Source organism: Phacochoerus africanus, chromosome 3 (assembly GCF_016906955.1).
Source record: "Phacochoerus africanus isolate WHEZ1 chromosome 3, ROS_Pafr_v1, whole genome shotgun sequence".
NCBI classification, from domain to species: Eukaryota; Metazoa; Chordata; class Mammalia; order Artiodactyla; family Suidae; genus Phacochoerus; species Phacochoerus africanus.
Genome location: NC_062546.1, coordinates 124396552 through 124417346, shown reverse-complemented (window position 1 = coordinate 124417346; position 20795 = coordinate 124396552). Strand labels below are relative to the sequence as shown.

General features: G+C 46.8%; 1 pseudogene; it reads left to right on the top strand.

The window, feature by feature from the left end:
• Positions 1-342: 342 nt before the first annotated feature.
• LOC125121953 (zinc finger MYND domain-containing protein 11-like) lies at positions 343-20142 on the top strand (annotated as a pseudogene).
• The last annotated feature ends 653 nt before the right edge of the window (positions 20143-20795 follow it).

Sequence of the window (20795 nt, the reverse complement as noted above, 5' to 3'; positions counted from 1 at the left end):
TTTTTTTTTTAAGTGCTGCAGCCACAGCATACAGAAATTGCCCAGCTAAGGGCTGAATCAGAGCTGCAGTTGCAGGCCTATAACATAGTAACAGCAACACAGATCCGAGCCCTGTCTGCGACCTACACCACAGTTCATGGCAACACCAGATCCATAAACCACTGAGTTAGGCCAGGAATCCCACCCATGTCCTCATGGATAATAGTTGTGTTTGTCGGAGGAGGCCGGGCTGGCGAGCAGCCGCCCTGCTCCACATGCCATGTGAGCGGCACCGCGGCCTGGCAGGAGGCAAACTTTTGCGTTGGCGGCGGCGGCGCCCCAACTCTGCACTCGGCCCTCGGCGAGGCTACACCCTAAAGGAGTAAGCAGGTCATGGCACGCTTAACAAAAAGAGGGCAGGCAGATACAAAAGCTATCCAGCATCTTTGGGCAGCCATTGAGATTATAAGAAATCAGAAGCAAACTGCTAACATTGACCATATTACAAAGTATATGTCTCGAGTCCACGGTATGCATCCAAACGATCCAGCTCAGCTTAGCTGTGAAAGATGGTCTTATTGTGGAGATGGTGACAGTGGGCTGTAAAGGTTCAAAAGCTGGTATCGAACAGGAAGGATATTGGTTGCCAGGAGATGAGATTGCCTACAGTATGCAGACTTTCTCCAGGACAGCAGCCCCAAACAAGGACTGGGAAACAGAAAATCATGACTGGTATTGTTTTGACTGTCATTTGCCTGGAGAGGTGTTGATATGTGACCTGTGTTTTTGTGTGTATCATTCCAAGTGTTTGTCTGATGAGTACAGGCTTAGAGACAGCAGTAGTCACTGGCAGTCCCCAGCTTGCAGGAGCATCAAGAAGAAAAACACAAACAAGCAGGAGATGAGTCCATACCTGAGGTTCATCGTCTCCCGCATGAAGGAGCGGGCAATCGATCTTAATAAAAAGGGGAAGGACAACAAGCACCCAGCTGGTGCACTCGGCAGTTGACGTCCCTGCCATACAGGAGAAAGTGAATGAAGGGAAATACTGAAGTTACAAAGAGTTCAAAGCCGATGCTCGGTTGCTGCTCCACAACACAGTGATTTTCTATGGAGCAGACAGTGAGCAGGCTGACATAGCAAGGTTGCTCTATAAAGACACATGTCATGAGCTGGATGAACTACAGCTTTGCAAGAATTGCTTCTATTTGTCAAATGCTCGCCCTGACAATTGGTTCTGCTATCCTTGCGTATGTGAACCTTTGAGATTCTTTTTCTTTTTACCTAAGTGTCTGATGCACTGCTCTAAGGAAGTTTGTTTCCAATTTATTTAAAGATTATAATCTTTCTGAATTTTTTTGTTTTATGTTATATACGGTTTTAAATGAGTACAAAAGCTGAAACATGGGAAAAACAATGGATCGTTATCTATTTCTAACTTTAAGATGAGGACTTTAAGAACAGGAATAAACATTGGATCCTTAATATATAAATAAAGTAAAAATTTGCTTTTCCTCTCCAAAAAAAAAAAAAAAAGTTGGGTTCGTTAACCACTGAGCCTTGATGGGAACTCCCATTTGGTTCTTTTAATTTAATTTAATTTAATTTATTTATTTATTTTGCTTTTTAGGGCCACACCTTCTGCATATGGAGGTTCCCAGGCTAGGGGTCTAATTGGAGCTAAAGCTGCTGGCTTAAGCCACAGCCACAGCAACACAGGATTCAAGCCACATCTGCAACCTACACCACAGCTCATGGCAATGCTGGCCGGATCCTTAACCCACTGAGTGAGGCCAGGGATTGAACCTGCATGCAACCTCATTGTTCCTAGTTGGATTCTTTCCCTCTGCGCCATGATGGGAACTCCTGGTTCTTTTTATAATTTCTAATTTTGGGGCTCAGATTTTCTATTTTTTTCATTTGTTGCAAGAGAATTCATTGTGGGGAATTTGTTAAAGTATTTTTATATCTATTTTAAATTCCTTGTCAGATAATTTGAACAAGCAGTTCATCTCAGTGTTGGCATTATTGAAAAAAAATTAATAGTCAATCTAAGAAAGAAATATGAATATAAAAAATAGAATATTTTTATTCTAGCCAATCTGAGAATTATGACCTGAGAGATAATTTTTCAGAAACCTCTGAGGACAGTTCTACCCATTAGAATTCATAGCAGTTATATATGTTTTTGAGACAAAGAGTTAAACGTTAAATGATATCTCAACAGTTTATACAACCCAGATCTACACACACAAAGCCAAGTAGTTGGTCACTGTGATCTCTTACAAGATTAAGAAGGAATGTTATCTCCTAAGGAGGTCTGGTTAACACAGATGCACAACACATGGTAAAGGGGGAAGGTCTAAACAGGCAAATAAACATTTTATGTTTACATTTTTCTTGTCTGGCCATAAAATATATATTTTACTTCACCAATTTTCCCATTTTGATCATTAATATTTCAATAGAAAGCATTTGATGATCAAATATTTGGTCTCTCAATGTCAGGGTGGTTGCTTACCTGCTGTGGGTCCATTATTTCTCTATGTTGGGTGTTTATAGCTTTGTTCTTTCTTTCCTTTTAGTGGATTGTATTAGTAAGATGTCTGGTGAGGACTAATGGTCAATTACAAGTTGTCCAATAGGACTTATGTCAATTTTGCCTTGCGTTGTGCATTGCACATACTCATTAACTTACTGAGAACTATAGATGTGATAACAGTTTCAGGTTGTTTAGATATCAGTATCTTAGTAGAAGTAGGTGATACACAGAACAAAATGCAAGAAGCTATCACTTAGGAGTTCCCATCATGGCACAGTGGAAACAAATCCTCCTAGAAATCATGAGGTTGTGGGTTCAATCCCTAGCCTTGCTCAGTGGGTTAAGGATCTGGCTTTGCCATGAGCTATGGTGTAGGTCACAGATGCAGCTTGGATCCCAAGTTGCTGTGGCTGTGGCATAGGCTGGCAGCTGCAGTTCCGATTAGACCTCTAGCCTGAGAACCTCCATGTGCCATGGGTGCAGTCCTAAAAAAAAAAAATAAATAAAAAGGAACAATGTCATTAGTAAATGTTTAATCTAAGAGCCTCCTAAACTAAACCATTTTCCTAGTATTTCTTCTAAATTGGGAAGAGGATCATTCAGAGTGGAATCTGATTCTTCATATGTGTCATAAGACAAGTTACATTAGAAGAATCATCAGGTAAAAAACCACAGCATTCGGTATGCATTATAGCACAAGTCCCCCCTTGGGAGGCAGTTAGAATATCAAGGGCCATGTGATTCTATAGGAGCAGTTTTCTCATCATGGAGACTTCTAAACCGAGCAAGCTAATGGCTTGATTACTATTACTCAAAGCTTGCCGAGTAAATTTTGTTAAAGCCTCTATATGGGTAATAATATAATTGAAGGAACAAATACTGTGGCCAGTTGCTTATAACATTGGAAAACTGATCATATCCAGGATGCTTGCATTAAAAGCTGATCAGCAGGAATTATTTTCCAGGCTATCTGTAGGTGACCTTGAATCCACAGGAAACAAACTGTGCAGCTTTGTAACCAATCTGGGGAGAGCCAAGACCATGAACTTATTCCTAAACCCATTGGGTCCCACTAGGAGCTACCAAATATTTAACATCTAGCGGTGGTTAGAAAAGGTGTATTTATGGCCAGGTTCAGAATATGTGTCATTAATTGCCCAGCTAAAATGTTCCCATTTAGTGGTACTGGTGATAGTTTTCATGGTTCTAGAGTTTTTTCTTTTTTTGTGGGGGAGGGAGCTTTAAAAATTTTTTTTAGGGCTATGCCCAAGGCATATGGAAGTTGCCAGGCTAGGGACCTAACCAGAGCTGCAGCTACCAGCCTATGCCACAGCCACAGCAACGAGGGATCTGAGCCATGTTTGTGACCTACACCACAGCTCATGGCAATGCTGGATCCTTAACCCACTGATCAAGGCCAGAGATTGAATCCACAGCCTCATGGATTCTATTTGGATTTGTAACCCACTAAGCCACAACAGGAACTCCTAGAGTTTCTTTCTTCTAAAGTAAACTTTCTGGAGTTCCCGTCGTGGCGCAGTGGTTAACGAATCCGACAAGGAACCATGAGGTTGCGGGTTCGGTCCCTGCCCTTGCTCAGTGGGTTAAGCATCCGGCGTTGCCGTGAGCTGTGGTGTAGGTTGCAGATGCGGCTCGGATCCCGCGTTGCTGTGGCTCTGGCATAGGCCAGTAGCTACAGCTCCGATTAGACCCCTAGCCTGGGAACCTCCATATGCCGCGGGAGTGGCCCAAGAAATAGCAAAAAGACAAAAAAAAAAAAAGTAAACTTTCTATGGGCCAATTAGTTAGAACCTTGGAGAGGAGAATCCCACCAAAGTAACCTAGGGTACTGGACACAGATAACTGGCCACAAACCCAGCAGTTGTATTGGTTTCTGAAACTTGCATATGATTAAGCCCAAGGAAGAAATATATTTGGTTCATAAGCAAAGGTATGAGCAATTCTCAAAATAATTATTATAAAGCCCTGGTCTGACATCTTGGGTCAGCTATATACATTAGATGTTGTCTTCTTCTCATTCTGGTCTGGTAGTGCTGGTCTTAGAAGTCAGGTGTTAGAAGTAGGAGTTGCAGTCCATTCAAGAAAAAAGGCCTATTATGGCCCCTTCCAACATGGCTGTAAATAGTCCTTTATCTGATGTCTTTTCCAGTATGAATAATCTCCTAGTTGCAGGTCATGGAGCATCTGATCTTTATCCCAAAATAGATTACAGAAATAAATTTAGAATGTTCTGTTAATAATTCAATCAAACTTGAGGAGTTCCCACCGTGGCGCAGTGGTTAACGAATCTGATTAGGAACCATGAGGTTTCAGGTTCAATCCCTGGCCTTGCTTAGTGGGTTAAGGATCCAGCATTGCCGTGAGCTGTGGTGTAGGTCGCAGACTGGGCTTGGATCCCTCGTTGCTGTGGCTCTGGCATAAGCCGGCATCTACAGCTCCGATTAGACCCCTAGCCTGGGAACATCCATATGTCGCAAGTGCAGCCCTAGAAAAGATGAAAAAAAAAAAAAAAGACAAAAAATTAATAATAATTCAATCAAACTTGATAATATAATGTAACATAGCAACAAGGAACTACCTGGGAAATGAGACTTAGTAAATACAGACTTCAATTAATAACACTAGAATTTAGAGAGTTCCCATCATGGCACAGTGGTTAATGAATCCGACTAGGAACCATGAGGTTATGAGTTCAATCCCTGGCCTCGCTCAGTGGGTTGGGGATCCAGTGTTGCCATGAGCCGTGGTGTATGTTGCAGACGCTGCTCGGATCCTGTGTTGCTGTGGCTGTGGCGTAGGCGGGCGGCTACAGCTCTGATTAGACCCCTAGCCTGGGAACCTCCGTGTGCCTCGGGTGCAGCCCTAGAAAAGACAAAAAAAAAAAAAAAAAGACACACAAAAAAAACCCACTAGAATTTAATATCCACTGAAAAAATTTCTCTCTAAAATGACCCAAATATAGCTAAAGTAATACTGCTTTGTTTGCAAAATAAGTCTGGTTTCAATAAACTCTGCCTAATTATTTACATAAATATAATTGATCATGCAGGCTCTTCTAAATTATGCTGGAACTTTTTATAAGAAATATCAAAATGAACTTTCAAAAAGACTCTTAAGGCCAGGAAAGTCATGTTATGGGTTTTCCAACAGATTCTGCCTGTAATATTTTCAGATTTGGATGAATTCCTCTCTTATTGGAGTCTCCAAAATATCTTGAATGTTCTGCACTTTCCAGGAAGTGGCCTTCCTTATACACCTGATAAGGCTTTTGGAAACCTAAGAGGTCCCAATTTCTGGAGGGATCAGGTAGACAGAAAAGATGCATGTTTTGGTTCTACTTACAAAGGTATACTTTACCAAATTTCTGTAAGCCATACGTAACTTGAGGGGAAAGGTTTTCTTATACCTGGAAAATAAGGATTAAATAGCCTTGATGAAGCCATCAGATTTTCTATTAGAATTCTTTGATTTCTTACCCAGTTCAGCAGTATGATCTGAAAGTTATCAGAAACCTGAACTTACCAAAATGTTCTTTCTATGAATCTTCTTCAAGATGAAGAATTTTTGCAAAAGCACTAGAGTGCAACAATAACTGTCTATAAATGAGAAAAGACTTAAAAATGCAAGGTTAGGGAGGTTAGGGAGTTCACATAGTGGCTCAGTGGTAATCAACCCAACTAGTATCCATGAGGACATGGATTTGATCCCTGGTCTTGCTCAGTGGGTTAAAGATCTGGTGTTGCCGTGAACTATGGTATAGGTCGCAGATGCAGCTCCAATTGGACCGCTAGCCTGCGAACTTCCATATGCCACAGGTGTGGCCCCTAAAAAAAAAAAAAAGACACACACACACAAAAGGCAAGGTTAAAAACTTGATTATAATGCAACTGACAAACTTATTTATTGCTGTAACATACAACATTTTAAGATGATAATTAGAATTATGGCTGATAATATTATATCAAGATATATTCAACTTTTAGAAATTTCATATAATTTCTGAAACATTTATATTAATGACATTTACCTATAACATCAGGAAGTTTATCACCACTCATTTGACAATGCTCCCCATGTAGTTTAACTTACTAAATAATCCTAATTAATTTAACATTTCTTTTTTCTGAGATGCTTCAGGGGATCTCTGAAGCATCCCAAATTTATGAGGTCAAAACGTCTTCAATTAGAATTTTATCTGGGAAGTTTGTCAAAAATATCAAAAAAATCTTTTATAACTCTTGTTAAATAGGGTCATAGGTCACTGTGAAAAAACACTTGGGAGTTCCTTGTTCAGCAGTTAATGACTAGGATCCATGAGAATTCTAGTTTGATCCCTGGCCCCACTCAGCGGATTAAGGATCCAGCATTGCTGTGAGCCATGGTGTAGATCGCAGACTCGGCTCGCATCCTGCCTTGCTGTGGTTGTGGTATAGGCTGGCAGCTGCAGCTCTGATTTGACCTCTAGCCTGGAAACTTCCATATGCCCTCCCTTGGGAGGGATTCGACATGGTTTTATAGTTTGGGAATAGAAAGTAGGGTCCTTGATAAGGATCAGGGTAGATGCAAAATTTCCTTCCTTTTCAAAGTTGGTGTTTAGTGGTCCCAGGACTGGTTCTGGTGGACCTCCTCTCTGGTGTTCATTTGTTGGGGGGTTTTAGTTCCGTAGAACTCAAAGATGTTATGTATATTCCTTGAGGAGGAACCAGAACCCTGCCCCAAAGCTGCACTATTGTTTCTTTACTGTTCCTCAGGAAGGTCTCTGCATCCCCTCCCTTCCCTTATGAGCAATTGTTCGAACCTGCCCTTTGGAACTCAAGGAAGGTCATGGAGGCTGAATGAGGCCCAATTTCTAAAAACAAGAAATGGGGAACAAAGAAAACCTTGTGCTCAGGAGCCCCATATGATCCTGCTCGGTTACAAAACTTCTTCTAAGTAGATTGTGCTAAACCATGATTATTCCTAAAGAGTTCACCTAAAACCTCATGTCTCAGTTACATTTAAATTACTTAAAATTTTCATCATACCAAGTTATTTCTCTTGCTAACAAATTATTATTATTATTATTATTTTATTTTTTGCCATTTCTTGGGCTGCTCCCGTGGCATATGGAGGTTCCCAGGCTAGGGGTTGAATCAGAGCTGTAGCCACCGGCCCATGCCAGAGCCACATCAACTCAGGATCCGAGCTTCGTCTGCAATCTACACCACAGCTCACGGCAACACCAGATCCTTAACCCACTGAGCAAGGCCAGGGATCGAACCTGCAACCTCATGGTTCCTGGTCGGATTCATTAACCACTGCGCCATGACGGGAATTCCCCTTGCTGACAAATTTTGTAACAAGAGTAAAATCTTATTTTATTTCTAGTAGAGCTAGGCACAAAGTATCATACTTAATGCTGATGACTCTAAAGACATGTTTGTATTAATTAAACCAAAAAACTTAAACTTGTTTTCATTCACTACAAAGGAATCCTAGATCACATGATCCTGAAATTCATTTGGGTTAGTTTCTTTCATATTTCTGAGTATTTACATAAGTGCTTGATTTCCTTTAAGCCAATTAAAGAGAGCTCTTTTACAAATTAATTTTGACAATACTATACATCTGCAACACACGCAAATATAGATACGTATAAACACACAGACACAGAGACCCCATAATTCCCACTCCAGAATTTCAGTCATGAATCAGGTACAATAATACAAAACCCATCAGTTACAAAAGAGGTTGGATTCAAAAATTTGAATTTCTGGCAGATGGAACAAATCAAGTTCACCTGTTTAGATGACTAAACCATTTTTATTAATATTAATAGAGAAGCTGCTTAAGATTTGTAATTGTTCAAGTTCCAAATTACCTGTCCTTCTTCTGTTCTTTCTTCTAAGAGTTACCTTCCTGAAATTTGCATTTAAAAAAGATGGCCTAGAGAAGAGTTCCTAGAGAAAAGGTGGAACATTTATACCTCAAAGGCACAGGAGGAGAAATGCTCAGTTCTCCTAGGAGGACTTTGCTCTCTTTTTTAGGGCTGCACATGCGGCTTGTGGAGGTTCCCAGGCTAGAGATCGAATGGGAGCTGCAGCTGCTGGCCTACACCACAGCCACAGCAATGCAGGATCTGAGCCACATCTGTGACCTATAATGACAGCTTACAGCAATGCCAGATCCTCAACCCACTGAGATAGGCCAGGGATCAAACCTCGGTCCTCCTGGATACTAGCTGAGTTCGCTTCTGCTGTGCCACAATGGGAACTCTGAACTTTGCTCTCTTAATGACAGAATTTTTTTTTTTTTCAATACTTGAAAACATCTTAAGATTCATAGGGGAGGTTTTGGGGGAGGTAAAAATTATTGGTGGGCTTTGAATTGTTTCCGGAGCCATACTTAGATCCTGTAAAGACTGGATTTGTAAAACAAGGATGGATCTTTCTTTTCTTTTCATTTTCTTTATTTTTTTGCTTTTTAGGGCTGCACTGCAGCGTATGGAAATTCCCAGGTTAGGGGTGGAATTGGATCTCAAGCTGCCGGCCTACACCATATCCACAGCAATGCAGGATCTGAGTCCCGTCTGAAACCTACACCACAGCTCATGGTAATGCCGGATCCTTAAGCCACTGAGCAAGGCCGCATCCTCATGGATGCTAGTTGGGTTCCTTACTGCTGTGCCTCAATGGGAACTCCAAGGACCGATATTTCTATTCCTCAAAGAATTGTGTGGCTACCTCATTGACATTAAAGAATTGACACACCTACCCACTAATGTTGGAATGTTTTTCTTTCTCTCATTTAGCTTAGGGAAGAAGGCAAAAAAAAAAAAAAAAAGAAAATCCTGTCAGGCTCTGAATAATTCAGTCTCTCATTTCACTAGTAAATGGTTTATTCAGACCACATATCAACTTTTTTAAAAAATTTAAGGTAAATTTAATGAAAACCCAGCCACCTATGTTTCCCTAGGCCTCCTCCCCAGAAACCCCTAGGTCTCTGCCTAAGTGCACTGGTGCCCCTTAAGACTCCAAGTCTTGAAAAAAAGAATACAATTTTTAGGGAGTTCTCGTCGTGGCTCAGTGGTTAACGAATCCGACTAGGAACCATGAGGTTGTGGGTTCTATTCCTGGCCTTGCTCAGTGGGCTAAGGATCCGGCATTGCTGTGAGCTGTGGTGAAGGTTGCAGATGCAGTTCGGATCCTGCGTTGCTGTGGCTCTGGTGTAGGCCAGCGGCAACAGCTCCGATTAGACCCCTAGCCTGGGAACCTCCATATGCTGCGGGAGCAGCCCTAGAAATGGCAAAAGACAAAAAAAAAAAAAAAAAAAAAAGAAAAAAAAAAGAATACAACCTTTAGAATCACTTAAAAACACAGATCTGGGGATCAGGTGAAGAACACTTTGGGAGCACTGGGAAGCTAGTGGGGCTTAAAGGGCCCACATTAGCACCAGCTGCTCAGGTTTAGAGTCCAGGTATACTTTGTTGGGTATCTCTGATATCTTGCTGACCACATCATGCAAATGTTGATGAAAAACTAATTACAGTGAATCTAAGAAAAAAGTAGAATTTTTTTTTTTTTTTTTTGCTTTTTAGGGCTGCACCTGTGGTGTGTGGAGGTCCCTAGGCTAGGGGCTGAATCGGAGTGGCAGCTGCCTGCCTATACCACAGCCACAGCAATGCAGGATCCAAGCCTTGTCTGTGACCTACACCACAGCTCACAGCAATGCCAGATCCTTAACTCACTGAGTGAGGCCAGGGATCGAATCTAGGTCCTCATGGATGCTAGTCAGATTTGTTAACTGCTGAGCCATGATGGGAACTCCAGATATAGAAAATTTTATTCAAGCCAATCTGAGTATTACAACCTGGGGGACAGTATTGATGTATTGACAATATGATGTATTGACAGTTTACACAATCCAGATCTGCATGTATTTCAGAAAGCTCTAAGAACTGTTTTGCCCATGAGAGGTCAAAGTGATGCCAGAAAGATGTTACCAGAATCTGGATTCTTCTTCATGCAGCCAAAGAATGAACTTTGTGAACACACAGGCAGCAAGCAAGCAAAGCCTTTATTACAGGAAACCAAATAGCTTCCAGGGCTGCTGGGAGTGGGGAGAAGAACTCCCCTTTCTATTGTCTTTGAGGGTTTTTTTCCCTTAAAGATGGGGGCGGATATCAACATGGGGTCCAGAAAGATGTTGTTTTCTTCCATTGGCCTTGCCCAATTACCTATATCAGTCCTTGTCCAATAGAGGTCCTAGGGGTGGATATCCCGTAAGTCTTGTGGTTTCTTTGCCCTTTTCTTTCCATAAACTGAGTCAGAGGGGGATAGGGATTAATGTCCATCTGGGCATAGGTACACTCTCTATAGTAAGCAAGGCCTGTGGGGATGTTACTCCCTGGAGCCCTCAAGCCACAAAATTAATCAATAGCTGAATCAAAGAATGCATGGAAGCCCATGCTCCTCCACTGACTACCTGAGTTATTATTCTGACTCAAAAGCACAGTTATAGACATTTTTGAGGCAAAGGTTATACATCGAATGATGTATTGACAGTTTACACAATCCAGATCTGCATGTACAAAGTGAGTAGTAGGTCATCATGACCCCTTACAGGATTAAGAAGGAATGTTATCTCCCAAGGAGGACTGGTTAGTGTAAATGCACCATATACACTAAAGAGGAGGGAGGAAGCTCACATGGGCAGAGAAGAATTTTATGTTTACATTTTTTGTCTCCCCATAAAATATGAATTTTATTTCATCAGCATTAGTTGACTGTGTTTTCTCATTCGAGTTGTGGTTTTCTTGGTTCTTGGTATGATGGACAATTTTGTTATTTTATCGTGGGTATTTTGTTTATTATGTTAGAGACTCTGGGTTCTATATAATCTTTATTTTAGCAGGCAGCTTGCTGTCTACTCTTGTCAGTTGTGGTTCCAAAGAAACTTCAGGGCTTTCGTGCAACTACTTTTGTCTGCTTGGTTAATCGATACTATGTTCCTGACTGTTTCACTGGTCCCTGCTGGTGCTGCCTCGGGGGTGGGTGGGGAGTTTTCCCAGGCCAGGCTACCCAGGAGTTCTTGGTGGGGAGTGGGGGCCATGCCACCACTGGATGGTCAAGTGTCTCTGGGTGGGGGAGGAGAGTCTTGGGCCCAAGAGGACAAAAGGGCTTCCTAGACCAGCCCACTTGCTATAACTGGGCCTTTACTCACCTACCCAGGATTTTTTTGGCAAGGAAGGACAGAGAGCTTTTTGGACTAAGTTGCCTGTGGTAGTCTCTCATGCTGGCCTTGCCTACCACCCATCTTGATAGCTCTCAATGGAAAAGGGACTCTCAGGCACAGAAGAATAAAGAACAGTTTCACTGTCTCTTGTCACTTATTTCTGACAGGTTTCTAGTTGATCAGTCTTGCTGGTGGCACTGGGCTTGCCTAATGATGTGTGTGTGATGGAGACACCCGAAGGATCTGGGGGAGGAATGAGGCCCCCGCCCAGTTGCCTTCTGTTGCTGGGCTGGGGGTTGGGAAGTCGGGGGTGTGGGTCTCTTTCTTCTGTTGGGTGGGGGAGGCAAGAGTTCCTGCCACCGTGCTGTTCCTTGGTTCTGGAGTCCTAAGCCAGCTCACCGTCTCCCTACCTTTGCTTCAGAGACCTCCTTCAGTATTTGGTTTGCTACAACCTTCTCAGGGTCCATAATGAGCTCATCAGGGAGGAACAGGGAGAATGAGTCTACTCCAGAAGTCAGGAGCCAGGATTTTAATCAAGAAATTTCAGGAAGATCCATTCTTTGCTCACTTACCTCCAGGTGTTTGAGACATCTCCATGAGATGCCATCCCCTTGGCTCCAGTGTTGTCTCCCTTGGGCCCTGTCCTAAATCTGCCCTATGAGGGACCCTGAAGAGACAGCAGGGTGGAGGACAAAAAGAACTGGCCAAGGAGATGAAAGATGTGAACTTAGTCCTAGTTGTGTGTCAGTTGTGTGGCCTTGGACGAGTTCCCTCCTTCCTCGTGGATCTCAGTTTATTTGTAAAATGGAAGAAGGGGGTTGGGGTTGAACAAGGTGGCCTTGCAGACCCTACTTGTGATGACCCTATGCTATGACTCATACCTCCCACGTGTTCCCTGTGTGGGCGATGCTATGTGGTATCTCTATGCCAAGAATGAATTTCTTAGGGAATAAGGGCCAGGGCAGGAGAGGGCACCCACAGGAGCTGTCCGATGTGCTGGATTTGACTGAACCCAGGGCCCCTGAGGAAGCTGTACCGTTGACCTCAGGGCTGTGGGGGGTCAGGGGGATGGGAGGGACTTGGCCCCTGGTTCCTGTATGCCACTGGGTAAAAGTCTGTCCAGGGCATAACGTTTCTTTCCTCCACACATGTGCGTGGATTCCACAGCCTCCCTGGGGTGCCAGCAGGAATGCTCCAGTGGCGGGGGAGACAAGGGCGATGGCGGGGGCAGGCACCCCATGTTCATCTGTGTGGAGTTGGTCAGTGAGCACATAGGTTAGGACCAGAGGCAGGTGAGGCCTGGAGGATGTGGAGTGGCACCTGGGCCTCCTCTCCTCTCAGAGTCCGTGGTACTGAGAGGAGAGGAGGTGTAGGGTATTTTTCTAATGGACATGAAGTCTCCCAGCACCTGGCTCCCAGCTCCCTCCACAAAGGTGGAAGCAGAGCTTCCTGACCTCTGTAACCGCACATCTCATCTGCCTCTGCACACTCCTGGTCCATGAGCCCCATGTCTGTCAAGGCAAGCCCTGGCAGCTCACAGCTGCAGGGGTCCCTAAACCTCTGTGCTATTGGTGCATTCTGCCAGGGGTCCCGTGAGAGGACTGCATAGGTAGATGTGGCCTCTGTCTGCCCATGCCCTTAGCCCAGAGCTGCAGGAAGCAGGGACTTGGGTGGGCTCAGCTCTGACCTGCCCTCACCACCTGCAGGCAGCTGCTTCATGAGGATTTGCCCTGTAAACTGCCTTGTGCTCTATGGTGCCTGCAAAATCACAGTTAGCACATAGTTCTCCCTGGGATTCAGAGCTATTCCCATTGGTTGTGGGTTGTGGGATGATTGCTGAGACAAAAACCATTTGCCTGATAACTGCTCCAATCAAGAAAAAAAGTTTTTTTTTTTTTTGGCTTGCCTTTTTCTCTTTTTTCTTCTGGCAAGTGGTGGTGATTCAAGCTATGGTTCCAATTAGGACATATGGTGGAATTAACGAATCTCTTCCACTGTACCATGTTGGCCAAATTTAGTCAAGAGAGAATGTGAAGTTTTCCTGGATGTTAATCATGCCAGCAGCTGTCATCTCCCAGGCACCTGCTAGGCATCAGCCTGTGTTGTCATCCTTGCAACAATGCTGAGTATAGGTGTCCTTACCTGATGTCACCTGTTCTATGTGGGATTTATTTTATCTTATTTCTCTTTTTAAGGCTGCACCCACAGCATATGGAAGTTCCTAGGCTAGGGGTCGAGTGGGAGCTGCATCTGTGATCTATACCACAGCTCATGGCAACACCAGATCCTTAACCCATTGAGCAGGGCCAGGGATCAAACTCACATCTCATACTAGTTGGGTTTGTTACCACTGAGCCACAATGGGGACTCCTCTGTGTGGTTTAGAAATTCTTTTGTTCACTTGGGAGTTGGAGCCTGGGTCATCTGGGTTTCTCTGAACCCTGGCTATGGATGAGGTCTGTGTGAGCAGGTGGGTGCTATCAAGGAGGGCATGGAGAGGTGGGGATAAGAGGCTGGTGCCCAGGGAGTGGGGACCCTGACTGTTGGGGTACAACAGAGTCCCTGGGACGCAGATGGTGTGAGAAGCCTGGCATCAGCTGACCTCCAGGCAGACCTTCATCCTGGGGCCATTTTGGGCTCTGGAGACAGTTGCCCTTCTGGGGGCAGAACCTCCATCCCAGGCTGTCCAGCATTTGGAGCTGTGGGCTCCCCTTTGGCAGTGGAATTTGGAGAAACTGGGCTGTGTTTTCTCCCATGGTCAAGTGCCTGGAGTCGCAGCTAGCGTACACCAGGGGCAGGAACAGCGCGAGGCCCCGGGAGAGGGAAGCTGAGGACGAGGAGATGTGTCAGGTGTGTGCTACCCTGGCATCACCGGAGGAGGCCAGGCTGAGTGGTCCTGCTCCACTGTGGCTGCGGACAGGGCTGCCTCCTCTCCTGCCTGACTTTCCAACAGGAAATGAGAGGCCGAGGTAGATAACCTCTAAGGGCTGCCCTTTTATGACATGGAGGTCACCTACTCCAGCATGGGGGGTGCTGGAAAGGCCCCCCGCCCCAGGCCTGAGGTCAGCTGGTGGGATCCGTGTGGGGGCCCAGCACTCAGGCTGGCATCACACAAGTTTCAAAGTCTTCCAGTTTTTCTCTTCCACCCTTTCTGCATCCCTCCCTCCCTTCTCTCTCTCTCGTTTCCTTCCTTCCTTCCTTCCTTCCTTCCTTCCTTCCTTCCTTCCTTCCTTCCTTCCTTCCTTCCTTCCTTCCTTCCCTCCTTCCTTTCTTCCCTTCTTCCTTTCTTCCTCTCTCTCTTTCTTGCTGCACGCACAGCCTATGGAAGTTCCCAGGCCAGGGGCTGAATCAGAGCTGCAGCTACAACTGGAGCCACACATGCAGCAATGCTGGATCCTTTAACCCACTGCACTGGGGCCGGGGATCGAACCACACCTCCTCAGCAACCCAAGCCACTGCAGTTGGATTCTTAACCCACTGTACCACAGCAGGAACTCCTATCTTACAGCTTTTCAAGGGAAGCCAGAAATCTAGATTGTATGTGGTATCTCCTTAGTTTTAAAAAGTGATAACTAATTTAAAACACACAAAAAAGTCACTGTAGGGATAAATGATTTGCTAGCCACGTATCTCATAGGTGCACCTCTGGGATGGAGTCCATGAATCACGAAGCCAAATCTTTGAGGAGAAAGGGGGTCTTGGCGTTGGATCAGCACTGCTCCCTCCCACCCTCATGTCTGTCACCTCCCCTCCCTGATGCCTGCCAGCACCTGGCCAGGCCTGTGACCTGGTGGACATCTTCTTAGGAATTCCTGAGGTGATTCCACTTCACATGTTCTATATAACTGTCCTCGAGGGGGCCACAGCTTAGCGCTGTGGTGACATTGTGTGTATGAGAGTCTCTGAGCGTGAGTGTGTGTGAGTGGTGTGTGCGTGGATGTGTGAGGGTGACTGTGAGTCTGTGAGAGTGTGTGAATGTGAGTGTGCAGATGTGTATGAGTATGTGTGACTGTGAGTGCGTAAATGAGGGAGAGCACATGAGGGTATGAGTAGGTGTGAATGTGAATATGAGTGTGTGGGCAGGTGTCACTGTGTGTGTGTCTCTGAGTGCATGTGTGGGGGCAGGTGTGAGTGTGGGTGAGTGTGTAAATGAGGGGGAGCACATGTATGAGCAGGTGTGTGCATGAAAGTGTGTATGTGCAGATATGAGTAAGAGAGTGTGAATATGAGAATGTGTGGGCAAGTGTGAATATAGGTGAGCATGTGTGAGAGTGTGCACGTGGACAGTTGTGAATGTGGGTGAGTGTGTGAGAGTGTTCATGTGTGAGTGTGGGTGAGAGTGTGCATGTGAACAGGTGTGAGTGTGGTGAGTGTTATATAAGGCAGCGTGTGGGCAGGTGCGAGTGGTTGTGTGTGCATGTTTGCAGGTGTGAGTGCATGTGAGCAGGTTAAGTGTGGGTGAGTGTGTGCATGTGAGAGTGTGGGTGAATGTATGTGTGAGTGCGCATGTCAGCGGGTGTGAGTGTGGGTGAGTATGTGAGAGTGTGCATGTTTGCAGGTGTGGGTGTGAGAGTGTGCATGTGAGCAGGTATAAGTGTGGGTGAATGTGTGTGTGAGTGCACGTGTGAGCAGGTGTGAGTGTGGTGTTATATGAGGCAGCATATGGGCAGGTGTGAGTGTGGGTGTGTGCATGTGAGCAGGTGTGAGTGTGGGTGAGAATGTCCATGTGAACAGGGGTGAGTGTGTGAGAGTGTGCATGTGAGTGTGCATGTGGGTGAGTGTGTGCATGTGAGCAAGTGTGAGTGTGTGTGAGTGTCCATGAGAACAAGTGTGAGTGTGGGTGAGTCTGGGGCTGCTCTGCCAGCTGGATGCCTTTGCTCTTGACGTCCTCCTGTTGCTGACTGGAACCTAACATGCCAGCCGCTGGTTCCCTTGGCTCCTCTCCAAGTTGCTCTCTCCACCTCTGGTGTTGGACTTGGACGTGGCTCCCAGCCTCTCTTCTTGGATTCCTTGCTGCACTGCCAGCTGGGAACTCTGCAGAAACCCTGGGCATGTCACTCAGAGCAGAAGGATCACCCTGCCCCAATTTCTGATCCACCAGGTAGTGAGAGATAATAAAATGGGCTGTATTAAGCCACTAAATCTTGGGATGGTTTGTAAAACAGCAATAGATAAGCAGAATAATCAATGCCTTAATATTTCCCAAATGGTAATGTGTCATACTGGGTAAAATGTTTCTTTCATGTTGCTTCAGATTAGGAAGAACTATGTCAGCAAACTATGACTATTAAAAAAAAAAAAAAAAAAAGCAGCAGCCCAAATCCCAGTGAGACCCAGGCAAGCTCATTCATTTGGATTCACTTCTAATGATGATGACTTATTTTCCCCTGTTAGCGGCATCACTGGTAACTAAAGTTAGCCTTGGCTCCAAAATCGATGTGTTATTTTAGAGCCCAGAGCAGGCAGTGAGCTGTCAGATGATTGATGACAGGGTTGCTGGCGCTCTGGCTGGCTCTGGGCCACCCTCCTTCCTACTGTTGCCTCCTGGGTGGCAGCGGGGAGAAGTGGCTGGTGGCCCTGGTGGCCTGCAGCCTGTGTAGAGGCACCCAAAGCCTCTGGTGGACTTCCTGCCATCTTCAGGCCCACTTTCTTGGTGCAGGGAGGCAGCACAAGCCCACCAAGTCTTGATATTATGGGCTGGACTGCGTCCCTCTATTTGTATGCTGGGGTCCTAGCCCCTGGTACCTCAGCATGTGAGCTTATGGGGACATAAGGTCCTTACGGAGGCAACTCGGTTAGAACGAGGTAACTGGAGTGGGCTCTGACCCAATAGGACTGGAGTCATTGTAAGAAGAGGAGATGGGGGTGGTGGGGTGGGGGAGGGAAGGACTGGGAATTTGGGGTTGGCAGATGTAAGCAATTATATATAGGAAGGACAAACAGCAGGGTTCTACTATAGCACAGGGAATTTTACTCAGTATCCCAAGATAGGAGTTCCTATTGTCGCTCAGTGGGTTATGAACCCAACTAGTATCCATGAGGATGTGTTCAATCCCTGGCCTTGCTCAGTGGGTTAAGGATATGGAGTTGCTGTGAGCTGTGGTGTAGGCCACAGAGGGGTCTTGAATTCCGTATTACTGTGGCTGTGGTGTAGGCTGGCAGCTGCAGCTCTAATTTGACCCCTAGCCTGGGAACTTCCATATGCCTAAAAAGACCAAAAAAAAAAAAAAAAACCCAAAAAACCAAAAACAAAAAAACCAAACAAAAAAACAAAACAAAAAAGAAGAAGAAGCAGAAGCAGTAGCAGTTCCCATCATGGCTCAGCAGTAAGGAGCCTGACTAGTATCCATGAGGATGTAGGTTTGATCCCTGGGTTCAATCCCTGTCCTTGCTCAGGGGGTTAAAGTATCCAGCGTTGCTGTGAGCTGTAGTGTAGACTGGCAGCTGCAGCTCCGATTCGACCCCTAACCTGGCAACTTCCATATGCTGCAGGTGTGGCCCTAAAAAGACCTGAAGAAGAGGAGATTGGATACAGACATCACAGAGGGAGGACCACGTGGAGATGCAGGTGCAGGGGGAGGACGGGCATCTCTAAGCCAAGGAGGTAGCTGGAGTCAGAGCCTTCCCTCACAGCCTCAGATGGAACCAGCCCTACTGACACCTTGATTTTGGAGTCTGGCTTCCCAGGACTGAGGTAATAATGTCTGTTACTTAAGCCTCCAGGTCTATGGCACTTTGCTAAGGCATGCACTTGGGTGTAGGCATGCTGGTCACAGCCACACCCTTAAGGGCGGCCACAGCTTGTGCTGGCCCACACTCATGGGCCTCGCATTCGAAACCCATCCACTCCCCAGCTCAGTGTCCTTGTAACCTTCGTGAGGCGGCATGAAACTCCAGCTCTTCCCAAGGTGACGCTCACAGCGCCACACCATATTCCTCCCAGAGACCCTGTACATCACGTGTTGGGGTTTCTGCTCTCTGTGGCTTCATTAATGCGAGGCGTGGGGCGGGGGCAGTTCCCAGTGATGCTCCAGCTGGGTCTTTGGTCCCCCCACTTCTGCGTCTCCTGGATGAGAAATTCTCCAGGTGGGACAATCTAAACCAAAGGTCTGCTATCAACTCCTAGTGGCCTCTCCCAAGTTGCCTTTGATCTGGCACCTTTGGACCCAGTGGACCGGCCAGGCTCCCCATGGCACAGTGGTCTTGCCTGTGAAGGAAGTTGAGGCTGAGGTAGGTTCAGGGCTCCCATGGGGGCAACCTCAGATGGGCTGCAGTGGGTAGCCTGGTAGTGTTCTTTGCAGGCCATGAGGACTGCAGCAGTGAGGACTGCTGCGGTGATAAGCAGCTGGCAGAGGGACACTGGGCCCTGGGGGAGCAGGCGAGCCCCAGTGAAGGAGGAGGGCAGGTGGAGGATTGCTGCCAGGCTGACCGTGCCCAGCACCCTTGGGAACTATCTCGGCAGCATCCCTACCACTCACCCAGGAGGGTCCACACTTTTCTGGAAGCAGACTCAGAGAGAGTTTACTGGGCAGGACAATTTTTTGACAGTGATCTTGGGATAAAGCAAGAGTAGGCAGGGAGAAGCAGGGCTGCCACATAGGCCAACTGCTGGGCTGAAGGTGATGATGGACATTTCTTCAGAGAAGTCCCCTGGTGGGCCCAGATGGCCAGGCCCCACTGGACGTGGCTGTTGGGAAGGCATGGCTTCTGCATCTGGGGTGCCCACAGGGTGGCTGACTGCCCTCCCGGTAATATCACTCCTGGTGATCATCTAGGTTTTCCTGCCTTTGCCCCCCAGTCCCAGATGCTCCCTCCCCACCTTCTATCCCCCAGTGAGCAGGGGTCCCCAGGGACATCCTGTCGCTGCTGGCACCTGGGTCCCCAGCTGTTGTATGGCGGTGGCGGTGTCTCTCCCTTTGCCTTTCTTCCTCCCCTCAGGCCCGGCTGTCTCCAGAGGTAGTCGGCAGCTCTTTGCTGATGTGTGTCTGGTACCATGGATTCAGCTAGGCCTGCCCAGATCCCCAAGAGCACCACCCCAGCCCCTGGGTTCCACCTGCACAGGGGCTACTCTGAGCTTGGATACTGGTGGCGGGCGACTGTGTCTCCTGGGCAGCCCTGGGTGCTGGCTCCAAGGCCCTGGTCCTCCTCCTGTTACACCTGTGGTGATTGCCTTCCCCCCACTTCTACCCTTCTCCGAGGGCATCTGCTGCCCTAGATCACTGTACTCAGGGCTGCTACTCTCCCCAGGCCTGAGCCATGTGACCGGGGCGGGGGTGCCTGGACCAGGAAACCTGTTTGTGGACACCAGCCACCCAGGCCCTAAGAGAAGCCAGCTGAGACAGAAAGGGGCAGGAGGGAGTGCATGCTGCTGGCAGGGCGGTGGCTGATTAGGAGAGAAGGGGGCAGTGAGCATAGGTGCAGAAAGGCAGAGAGACTGAGTGGTAGGGGGGCGCTGACTCAGGGAGCCCCACCTTCCAGGGCCTTAAGCCATAGCAACATTACTTGAGGCTCCCTAGTTCCTGCCTCCCCATTCTGGCTGGATGAGCCTCTCCCCAGGGGCCCGCAGTGTCCCCAGGCCTGCAGGAACAGTGAGAGCATCCCCTCCCCAACAGAGGCCATTCTCCTCATTGTATGTTCCTTTCCAGACTGGTAACCAAGTCATCATCAAGTCTGTTTCACAGACAAGGGGTGTGAGGCCGGCCCGGGCTAGCCCTGGCTGGAAGGTGGGAGGGACAGAGGGAGCCAGGGTTCCAGAGAGAGCCCAGGCTGGGAAGATACTCCCCCTCCTTCAGGCTGGAGGTGAGAGCAGGACCAGGGGCTGATGGGGGAGGGTGCCCAGGGGGCTGATTCCTAGCCCTGCTCTTGAGATGGTGCCAGCCATAGTTGCTAAAAAACCACTGGCATCTGTGTCAAAGTCTTAGTAAACCCAGGGCCCTGAGCAAGGAGGGCAGGTGAGACTCTGTCCTGAGCACACTTGGGCATGCAGACCTTGACTCCTGCCCGGGGAGAGGCCCTGTGGCCATATTTACCTGGCCTGAAA